Source organism: Grammomys surdaster, unplaced genomic scaffold (genome assembly GCF_004785775.1).
Source record: "Grammomys surdaster isolate TR1022 unplaced genomic scaffold, NIH_TR_1.0 233, whole genome shotgun sequence".
Taxonomy (NCBI): Eukaryota; Metazoa; Chordata; class Mammalia; order Rodentia; family Muridae; genus Grammomys; species Grammomys surdaster.
Window position 1 is genome coordinate 1183909 of NW_021604678.1, and position 11695 is coordinate 1195603.

Here is an 11695-nt window from a genome sequence, read left to right on the forward strand (position 1 = left end):
GAGGGAGGGAGGAAGGAAGGAAGGAAGGAAGGAAGGAAGGAAGGAAGGAAGGAAGGAAGGAAGAGCCATGTTGAAATGATGCTAGAAGCAAAAGGTTGAATAAACCAAAGAAAAACATCTGTGGGGAAAAACATCTCAGCAAGAGAAGCCATCCTGTGGGAAAACAGTCAGGTTTCAAGTAGAGGAACTGGATTGCCCAGGAAACACTGAGATCCCATGAAGAGATATAACATTTGAATTATGGACATAGGATAAGAATACCAAAGCCAAAGGACAGAATATTTTCAATAAAGTCATAGAAGAAAATGTCCCAAACCTAGTGTCTTAGTTTCTATGCTCATGTTAAATACCATGACTAAAAGCAACCAACCACAGACAGAAAGGGTTTATTTTAGATTACAGCTATAGTCCATTATGAAAGGAAGTCAGGATAGGAATTTGAGATAGGAGTTGAAGCAGAGACCATGGAGGAATGCCTCTTGCTGGCTTGCTCCACACGATTTGCTCAATCTGCTTTTCTTATTGAACCCCTGACCACCTGCTCAGGGGTGGCACTGCCCACATTGAGCTGGGCCCTCCCACATCAGTTACTAATTAAGAAAATGCCCCAGACTTGCTCACAGTCAATCTGATAGAGGCATTTTCTCAACTGAGGGTTGTCTTCCCAGGTGAGTCTGGCTCATTGACACAAAATCTAACCAGGACATTCTGAGAAAAAGATGTTCGTTCGAGTGTAGGAGGCCTATAGAACACCAAATAAACAGAAGTGGAGAACCTGCCCAGGACTTGTTCCTGAGAAAACAAGGGGAGAGGATCTATATATTCGAAACACAGCAACCTTTGTTCACCTGATCGTGTTTTTCACAAAAGTACACGAGTTCTTTGACCACAGTAGGCGTATGTGCTGATTACTGGCTTGTATAGAGGGGGCTTTGTCTCTTGTAAGAAATGGGTGATGCCAGCCAAACATTAGGCGGAGATTCCAGAAGCCTTCGGAAGAGAGAGGAAGGATAATAAAAGTCAGAGGGGTCAAGCACACCACAAGAACACTGAGGGAATCAACTAACCTGGGTCCATAGAGGCCCACAGAGACTGATGTCCTCAGCAATAGAGTCTTGTGGTCTAATTCTAGAGAACAACAAAGAGCAGTAACAACCTGTATTGTTCTGGGTGCTTTCCAGACCTCCCTGGCCAACAACTAGTAGGGAGGTAGCTCATCCTAGCACTAAGATTTACAATTAATAATCTCTGATTTCTGGAAGCAGAATTATCCACCTATGCAGGGTGGATTCAAAGTCTTCTTTTTTTAAAGTTCGGTTTTAAAATGAGCTTACAAAATAATAGCTTTCCATGTGGCTCTTTCATAGTCCTTAGATCTGATGAACTCTCCCTTGCCAGTCTTCACTTCCCCATACCCTTGCCTCTGTTTCCACTTAAACATTTATGTCTCCAGTACTCTCACCCTGGACTTCCACACACATGTGCTATTCAAGACAGTTACTTTGAAATTCCAGAAAATTCTTAACACACTTGACATGTAAGTGGTGTTTTTATTTGTTTGTTTGTTTGTTTGTTTAGAGTTCCAGGCTGGTCTGGAAACTTCTTATATAACCCAGGCTGGTCTTGAACTTGTAGTAATCCTTCTGCTTTAGCGTCCCAAGGGCTGAGCCACTGTCCCCTGCTGAACAAGTTAGGGTTTAACAGCAAATAAATTCCTCTGTGTGTGTGTGTGTGTGTGTGTGTGTGTGTGTGTGTGTGATACAATTCAGTGTGAGATAAATTACTTGTGTAGCATAAATAAAGCCAAGGGTTTGATTGTCAACACTGCTGTGAATAAAAAAATAAATTCCCCACTGAACAACTTTTGTCCAGACCACATAATTCATGTTACCTCAAGTGCCTGATAATACATAGAAATAATTGACAGAAACTCAGAAATTTCCAGAAACAATGCTAGCTATTACTCTAAGGACTATGTCCCATCAAAAATGTTTAAAGGTTTATAAATCTTACATCTAATCCTCACCAAAAAATGTGTGTGCACACACATTTACTACTGACAGGCAACTGAGAAACAACTTGGTTATACAAAACTGAACAAGAATGAACACAGCCAAGTTTGTTCTGACCAAACATCCCTGGGAAAGGTTAGTGTGACTAAACTATCACCAAGTAAGTTTAGACAAAGTATTTTTCTTTTGTTTTTATTTTTAAGCTTGTAACCATGCATGACTTTCATGAAATAGTCTTTAATTAATGTCCTTAATTTGAGAGCTGACCCTTGGCTACTTTTCATATATTTATCAGAGGCATTTTTATTAATTATTGTGTGTATGTAGATGTGCACATGGAAGTTAGATTTCAAGAGTCAAAATGTCAATTCTGGGAATGTAATTCAGGTCACCAGGCTTTTGTGACAAGCCCTCTTACCCACTGAGAAATCTTGCCAGTCCCCTTTAATCTTATTTCCAATTGTAAATTATTTCCCAGGCTCTAGAAGGCTGAAGGGACATTCTTCATCATCTTACCTTGATTATAATAATTATCAGTAATTTTAAATTTATTCCACAGACATGGAAATCATTTTTTTTTCTGTGTCTTGCCTTGTAGAGCTGGTTTTTTCCAATTCTTTTTACAATGTTTTTGTTGTACTGTTGTCGTTTTGTTTCTTGTTTTCCTTTTTAGATAAGGGCATACTCATAAACCTTAAAAAATCAGTCCAGGCATGGTACTGTGTCCCTTCATCTGCTAAGTCTTCTCTTCTGCCTCAGGAAATAAGTCAAGTCTGAGAGAGAGAGGGGCGCGGGGAATGGAATTTCCTGGGACAGCTTGTTGTGTGGCTGTCACATGCTGGAGATTTCTTTCTCCTCTTCCCTCTCCTCTATCAAATGTTCACTTTGGACTACACACAGAGAGATCAATTCCAACTCTGCTATCCATGTTGTGGGAATAAGGAGCGGTTTAATTGTCCACATAATCTTAAGCCCTGTAGTTCCGGTTAAGATATTAATTAGTAATGGCTCGTGAGATGGATTTGCTGTGAGGCCTGATGACTTGGATATAATTCCCAGAGAGAAATGACTCCCTTCAGATTTTCCATCAACTTCCCCATGTGCCCAGTGCAAATGTGTACCTCCCGCTCCCAAATAAATAGATAAATAAATAAATAGGAAATATAAAAATAAATCAATATAAATCGGTTTTTAAAAAATTAGTGAATGAATGCTGAATTCTGGTTTGTTTTGGGTTGGTTTGTTTGTTTGTTTCAGGCAGCGTTTCGATATGGCTGGCTTCAAACTCCTAACCTTCTTGTGTCTAGATCTCGACTACTAGGAGCCAAGTTCTGTATCACCACTCCTGGCTTCCCATTAAAATCTTGCTGAAACAAACTGATTTCAGTTTGATTAAGTTGCTGAACTTGCTTTATGGATGCTATCGGTGGTGGAGCACACCCTTCATCCCAGCACTTGGGAGGCAGAGGCAGGAGAATCTCTGAGTTCAAGGCCAGCCTGGTCTATACAGCAAATTCCAGCAAAACCTTGTCTTGGAAAACAACAACAACAACAACAAAAGATTTGCTTTATGAAACTTGACAATAAAAAAAGCATGTGTGTGTGTATGCGTGTGCGTGTGTGTGTGTGTACTCATGTGTATATGTGCCTCTGCATGCGCGCGTTTGTGTCTGTGTGTGTTGGTGCTTATTTGTGTGTGTTTGTGTGTATTCATGTGTGTGTTTGTATACATTCCTGTGTGTGTATATGTGTGTGTGTGTGAGTGTGTGTGTGTTGATGCTTATTTGTGTACACGTGTGGAGGACAGAAGACACCATAAGGGATAGTGCTCAGGCACCATCCACCTTTTATTGAGACAGACTCTTTCATTGGCCCTGCGAATGCAAAGTCTATTAGGTTGTGGTCCAGTGAGTGTCCCCAGTACACACTCCCAGGAACACACTGTCACAGCCTGCTTCTCTTACATGGATTTGGGGATCAAACCCAGATCCTCCTGCTTACAATGCAAGCAGTTTGCTAACAGAACATCTCTATCTCATCAGCCCCAGCAATGGATTGCTAATGTGAAAAATGAAAATCTAGATGGTTGTTAAGTTGAGGTCATAATCTTACATTTTAAGAATTTACTGTTTGGAAATAAATAAAACAATACAAAACCAAGCTAAACAAAGACTTGAATTTATTTAATACAAATCATAGCTTCAAGTCTCATTTTGAGTTTGTTTCCAAATATACTAGTTGTAGAAGTGAGAATTTTCTTTAGGTTTGCTTTGTTTAGTAACTTTTTAAAATCCTAGGAAGCATAGTACGTAGCCCATTGTTTTTAGGAGAGATGGCACCTAGACTGGCCTTGAGCATGGTGTGTAGTTAAGAATGCCCTTACCTCCTGACCCTTCTGCCTCTACAGCCTGAGTGCCTGGAAAACAGACACAGGCTTCTAAGCCCAGTAACTGATTTTTAAAAGTATTTTAAAATATTAAAAATGTTATCTCCCAGGTTATCTAAAATAAAACAACAAAACATTTTAATTAAACAATTATTATTTTAATATAGATATAATCTCTCCTTACATAAGCAGTAAATATTTCTAAGGTGAACGAGATCCGACTCCATTTAATATTAGAATTTATTCTAAAACATTATGTGAAAGATATTGAATAGTTTATGGGAAATGTAAGAAAAATACATATCTATTTATTTTCAACTTTTTAAATATAAAGAAACATGAAGAAGATTCATAGTATTAAAAGTGTTTTTTCTGGGGTGGTGAGATGGCTCAGTGGTTAAGAACACAGACTGCTCTTCCACAGGTCATGAGTTCAAATCCCAGCAACCACATGGTGGCTCACAACCACCCATAATGAGATCTGATGCTCTGTTTTGGGGTGTCTGAAGACAGGTACAGTGTACTTACATCTAATAAAAAAAAAAAAAAAAACCTTTGGGCCGGAGCAAGAGGAAGAAGGGAAGGGAGGGAAAGTGTTTTCCTGAGGACTAGGGTGTTGCTTCCCTAGGTGTAAGTGAAGTAGTCCCTGGGATTGACATCTCCCTCCCCACACCTCCTCCCCATAACCCCCAGCTACAGTGAGGGCAGCAAAGGCTGTTAGTGAGTGACAAGGACAAGGAGAAATGCAGGCAAGACTTCTCACCGCACACAGGTGATACCTTCCTGCTTTCTGAGCCTGTCGAATTACCAAGTCTTAAAATAAAAAAATAAAAAATAAAAAAATAGAGGATACACAGTGAGCCTTAAATGGGGCTCTGTTGTGGACCTTTGGATTCCTTCCTCAGCCCCTCAACCCCCCCTATACCCCCCACCCCCTCAACTGAGCTGCATTGTCTGGCCTCAGTGGGAGAGGATGCACTTAGTCCTGCTGTGCCTGCAGCCTTCCCTTCTTTGAGGAGAAGGGGAGGAGGGATTGGGGAGAGGGCGTGTGAGGATGTGATTGGGAAGAGAGGAGGGAGAGGGGCTGTGATCAGGATGTAAAGTGAATAAAAAGCAAATTAATAGAGAAAAAATAAATACTTAAAAAGGCTTTTCTCTATATTAGTCACGGTTCCCTTGAGTCACAGAACTTATGGAATGCCTCTCTATATATTAAGGGAATTTATCAGAATGAATTATAGTCTGCAGTCCAACTAACCAACAGCTGTGAATGGGAAGTCCAAAAATCTGTAGTGGTTCAGTGCCACAAGGCGAGGTGTTTTAGCTGGTCTTCTGTATATGCTGGAATCCTGAAGAGGTAGGTTCTAACAGAGGTGCTGGCAGTAAGTGCAAGCAAGCAAAGAAGAGTGAGTCTTCCTTCTTCCAATGTCCTTATGTAGGTCTCTAGCAGAAGGTATGGCCCATTAAGGTGTGTACCACCAAGCCAGGATTTGGAATTTGCTCTGTCCCAGGCTGGCCTTGAACTCAGAGGTCTGCTTGCCTCTGTCTCCTGGGATTAAAGGCATGTGCCACCTTGCTTGGGCCTAAACTTTTCATGCCCACTATGCCTCAAGATCAGGATCACAAGTGCGCCCTCCATTTCTGGATTGTAATTCATTTCAGATACAACAAATTGACAGCTGGGAATAACCCATCAGATTCTCAAAAGCCAGCAGCTTAATTTTCTACTACTGAATTCACTTATACAAGCTTATTGGTTAAAGTGTGTTATTTTTACATGTTATTAATATACACACTTTAAACAAGTTACTATAACATAAGGAAACTGTACTGAGTTTTTTTTTAAGATTTATTTATTTATTTTATGTATATGAGTACACCATTGCTCTCTTCAGACACACCAGAAGACAGCATCAGATCCCATTACAGATGATTGTGAGCCACCATGTGCTTGCTGGGAATTGAACTCAGGATCTCTGGAAGAGCAGTCGGTACTCTTAACCGCTGAGCCATCTCTCTAGCCTGTATTGAGATTCTTTATTTGTTATTTGTTTACTTTACATCCCAATTGTGGCTTCCCCCTCCATCCTAGTTGTATCGAGTTCTGATGATGAAATTGAGTTGCTAGTCACTTTCCCGTATTCACGTGCAGAGTCTATATGTGTTAAAATGTGTGCCATTGTATTCTAAACCAATAAAGATGTACTTACCACATCCATACAAATTTCAAGAGGGAGGAGGGGGGAACAACAGCAGAAGACTGTGACAGTGGATGTTATTTTCTCTGAGGATAAAGAATAAAACAGTGTACTGTGGAAGATGGCCTTGAACTTGTGTCTGCTTTCCTATTTGACATGAAGTTTCCTCATACATTACAGGTAGATAATACTGGGTTTGGACAAGAGCTTCCTAGACTTGTATTTTCTCTATAGACCTTTAAAGGCTATGTTTCCAAGTTTAAAAGTAGTTATTAAGAATAAAGGTTTAACTTGTTTGCAGGGCTGTCTTTTTTTAGAAACAATGTCCTTGTCCTTTCGGTATGAGGGTTTCCAGCAGTGTAATGATAGAGCTGGTAACCTGTCATTACCACAGAGGCTGCTTTTCCCTCCAAGGTTCAAGTAGCTCTCTGAAACTTGCCAGATCTTCAGGACTTTGTCTGAAATGCCTCATTATGTTGCAAGTTGGAACCTGATGTGTGAGATGTCAATCAAGACAAGAATTTGTGTGTGTGCATACACTCCCCTCCATGAACATTTTCTCTTTCTTGCATTTATCACAAATATTTATGGAGGGATCAGTTTTATAAACTGTATTTTAATAAACCCTCCTAAGTGTTTGAAATGATAAGTCCAAAATGGTTTGTGACCTGAATGTTAACAATTATATTTTAAAATAGAATGTTATCATTCTGAGTATATTATATAACACAAACAGTTCTTGGGGTCTTTTAAGAGAATAATCGAAAACAGCAATAAAAACCCATAAAAAATAACAACAACTCAGGGCCAGCCCAGGCTATCTGTCCACTAGGGGAACCTCTGAGTTTTTCAGCTCTCTTTTCTGGTATTTTTTTCCCTGTTTCTAACATCCTTAAATGATACTGACAGACAGAAGAGTAGAGCCATGAGAGTCGCTAACGCTTCAACCTGCTCCGCCAGCTGTTGTTTCTGTTCATTTTACTCAGCTTTAAAAACTGTGATTATTCAGTTCTGTGAACTATGCTCTGTGAAATGTTGATTGTGACATTTCCTTGCATGTAAGAATCAAGCTCTGCTGTGCCCACCCTTCTAGAGCCCTCCTCTCTCCTCTTTTTCCCTAGACCCCTTTCCCAACTCTATTTTCCTGAGTTCTAGGGAACTGACTCTAGGATTTCATTCTCATTAGGACAAAACTTGACTTATATCTCAAGCCCACATCTGATATTTTATTTTGAGTTGGGATCTTGCTGAGGTACTGGAGTAGTTCTTGAACTTTGAGTCTTCCTACCTCCACCTCAGGGTAGCTTCAATTGCAGGCCCCTGCTCCAGGACTCACTATCTATCTCTCTGTTTCTTTGTCTCTCTGTCTCTCTCTCTTCCCTCCCCTTCCCTCCCTCCCTCTCCTCCCCCCTCCCTCCTTCCCTCCTTCCCTCCCTCCCTCCCTCCCTCATTCTTTCCTTGCTTTTCTTTCTTTTTTTTCTTCCTTGCTTCTCTCTTTTTCTTCTTCTTCTTCTTCTTCTTCTTCTTCTTCTTCTTCTTCTTCTTCTTCTTCTTCTTCTTCTTTTCTTCTTCTTCTTCTTCTTCTTCTTTTTTGTTTTTTTGAGACAGGGTTTCTCTGTATAGCCCTGGCTGTCCTGGAACTCACTCTGTAGACCAGGCTGGCCTCGAACTCTTCCTTGCTTTTCAAAGTTGTTTTTCTTAAATGACAGTAAGTATGAGAGTGTTTCTTGTTTGTTTTGTTTTGTTTTGTTTTGTTTTGTTTTGAGACAGGGTCTTACTGTGTGCAGCTCTGGCTTCCCTGAAACTCCACACATAGATCAAACTGGCCTCAAACTTACAAGAGAGTTGCCTGCTTCTGCCTCCCTTACTTCTCTATTAAAGTCGGCCTTATTTTGGTTACCATGATGGTCTCTGGTTCCATCCATTTCCCCATAGATGACACAGTTCTGTTGTCCTTTGTGGCAGAATAAATTTGGGTCATGTGCAGGCCATGTCTTCTGTATGAATTCATCAGCTGACGTGCACTACGTTGATTCCATCACTCAGTTTCTGTGAACAGTACGGCAACAAACACGGATGCGCATGCGCAGGCATTGCCTTTTACATGCTGACTTTATTTCTTCATTATACATCCAGGACTGATTCAGCTTGTACCTTAAATGTATGGCAGCTCTTGTTGGTCGTTTGACTGATCCTATAAAAATGTATGGCATTCTATTTTCAGACATGAGCTATCTGTTTCATCTGTGAGGGAAACAGTAGTGTTTGTCAAGGTTTTATTCAACTGTTCCATTCACTTTATTCCGCACACCCTTTTTCTTGTTCAGTGTCATCTTGTGTTTCATCATACAGATTCTCTCCAAGTTCTTAGGATCCTTGTCCCTCCTTTGAGGGAGATAGTTATGTCATAACCAAGTGAAGTATTCCAGGAATGCAAATTTATTAGTCACTTGAAAAAAATCGATGTAATTTACCACATTAACAGACAAAAATAATAATACAAGACCATCTATGTGAAACAAATTTTAAACAATTTAATATCCATTCATGATTTGTAAAGATTTACTTTTTAAATTCTATGCATGTGTTTGTGAATGGATATGCACTCCAGAAGAGAGGGATGCCCCAGAGCTAGAGCGGTAGACTACTGTGAGCTGTACTGTGTGCGAGCTGAGAACCAGACTTGGCTGCTCTGGAACAGCAGCAGGTGCACTTCATGTTGAACTTTTCCTCCATCTTTCCACTCATTATTTTTAAAAGGCAACAAATTAGTTGCAGAAGGGAATACCTACAATCTGAGAAAAGACATTGTATTGTTTGACTATTGAATGTGTCTACTTCTCCTTGGCTTCATGTGTTGAGAGATTGGTGCTTAGTGTAGTAGGGCTGAGAAATAGTGTGGACTTGTAAGAACTTGGTGCTGTCTTCTGGTCAGCTGGGGGAAACTTTGGCTGACATCCTGCTTTGTAAAGAGATGTCCCTCTCTCCCCCTCAGTCTTCCCTCACCCCTCTCCCTCCATCTCTGTCTCTCTCCCCTCCATGTCTCTCTTCCTGTCTGTCTGTCTGTCTGTCTGTCTGTCTGTCTGTCTGTCTGTCTCTGCCTCTTATGCTTTCTCCTCATGTTGCCTTCATCTGTCTTACCAGAGGCTGAGTGAGCTCCAGGGTCACCCATGTACCAAAGTATGTACTTACTTTATCAGAAAGCTCCACCTCGAGCCCCAACAAAACTCATTTCTTTATAAGCAGATCCTAAGGGGGGAAAATAAGCAGATCCTTTGGTTATCTTCCCTACAGTAATGAAAAACTGGTGCCGATAACTAGAAAAATACTCCAGCTAAAATCCTATCTGGCCGGGCGGTGGTGGTGCACGTCTTTAAACCCAGCACTTGGGAGGCAGAGGCAGGCGGATCTCTGAGTTCGAGAGTTCGAGGCTAGCCTGGTTTACAAAGTGAGTTCCAGGACAGCCAGGGCTACACAGAGAAACCCTGTCTCCAAAATAATAATAAAATAAAATAAAATAAAATAAAATAAAATAAAATAAAATAAAATAAAATCCTACCCGATGGTGGAAGGTGTCTACTTCCTTCCTCCAATCAAGAACAAGGGTAAAATCCTCACCCTGCATACAGGCAAGGTTCTTCACAGAAACAGAACAGGCTGGAATGCTTTTTCTGTCATAGCAGTGACAGAATAGTTGTATAATTGTAAAGGTTAAGTCCCACAATTCCTTCTCTACATTGGAGACAACAGAGATAATTCCACTATAATTTGGACTGAGTCCAAAGGCCTGTGAAAAGGTGAGTGGAAGCTGTAAATCATGGACTGGAAGCAGAAGAGTAATATACAAGGAGACATGAAGTACTCAGGAAGGGAAAAGGGAATTTCTTTTTCACCCTTACCTTCTGTCCATCTCTCAACAGTTGAATGACACCATGTTGAGGAGGGCAATCAACTGAGTCCATGGATTAGCTAATCTCATCCAGTTACACCCTCATAGACACATGGAAGAATATTGTTGAATTTATGTTCCTATTACACAATCAAACTGATACATAAAATTAATGGTCATATTTAAACAATCCTGTGTCTTGAGTGTGTCCCTTGAAGACTCATTTGCTGGGACCTTAAGTCCTTAGTGTAGTAGTTCTGGGAGTTGCAGTCTATTGGGAAATGTTCCTGTCATAAGCAAGCAGATTCAATGTAAATGCGCTCATACCTTCTTCCCACAGTGAGCTCTAAGCCTCATGTGGACTAGTCACCATGAAAACCAGTCGTTATGAAACAAGATGATCTGCCTTGCTTTTTCTCCTTTGCTCACCCCTTCTTACCCGTTTGCATGCTGCTCTCACTGGAAGACATGCTACATGTCAGAATGTAGGGTTGGTGTAGCACCATCATGCCCTTCCTGTGAGCAGAATAAACATCTTCCCTTACAGTTGACCCCTCTCACGAATCCTGATCCAGCCACAGAAAATGATGTAAGACAAATACTTCAAGGAACACCCTGGTCAGCAACAAAGCAAGAGAAGGAAATAAAAGGCATCCAGATTATTTTATTTTTTATTTATTATTTTTTTCTTTTTTCGAGACAAGGTTTCTCTGTGTAGCCCTGGCTGTCCTGGAACTCACTCTGTAGACCAGGCTAGCCTCGAACTCTCGAACTCAGAAATCCGCCTGCCTCTGCCTTATTTTTTATTTTTATATTTATTTATTTATTTATTTGGTTTTTCGAGACAGGGTTTCTCTGTGTAGCCCTGGCTGTCCTGGAACTCACTCGGTAGACCAGGCTGGCCTCGAACTCAAGGCATCCAGATTATAAAGAAGACAGACTGTCAGTGTCCTTAAACATATGCTGTCCTCCTGTCCTTCCCCACGAGCCCAAAAATCCTACTACAATTTAGTTGTACCAGGTTACAGACTGGAGGATTAGTATGTCGAATTCAATTGTATCTCTATATTGTATCTATATATTTGTAAGAAATAATTAGATTGAAATCTCTCTCTCTCTCTCTCTCTCGTTTTTGTTTGTTTGTTTGTTTGGTTTGTTTTTGGTTTTCTTTTCTTTCTTTCTTTTTCTTTTTTTTTTTTTTTTGGTTTTT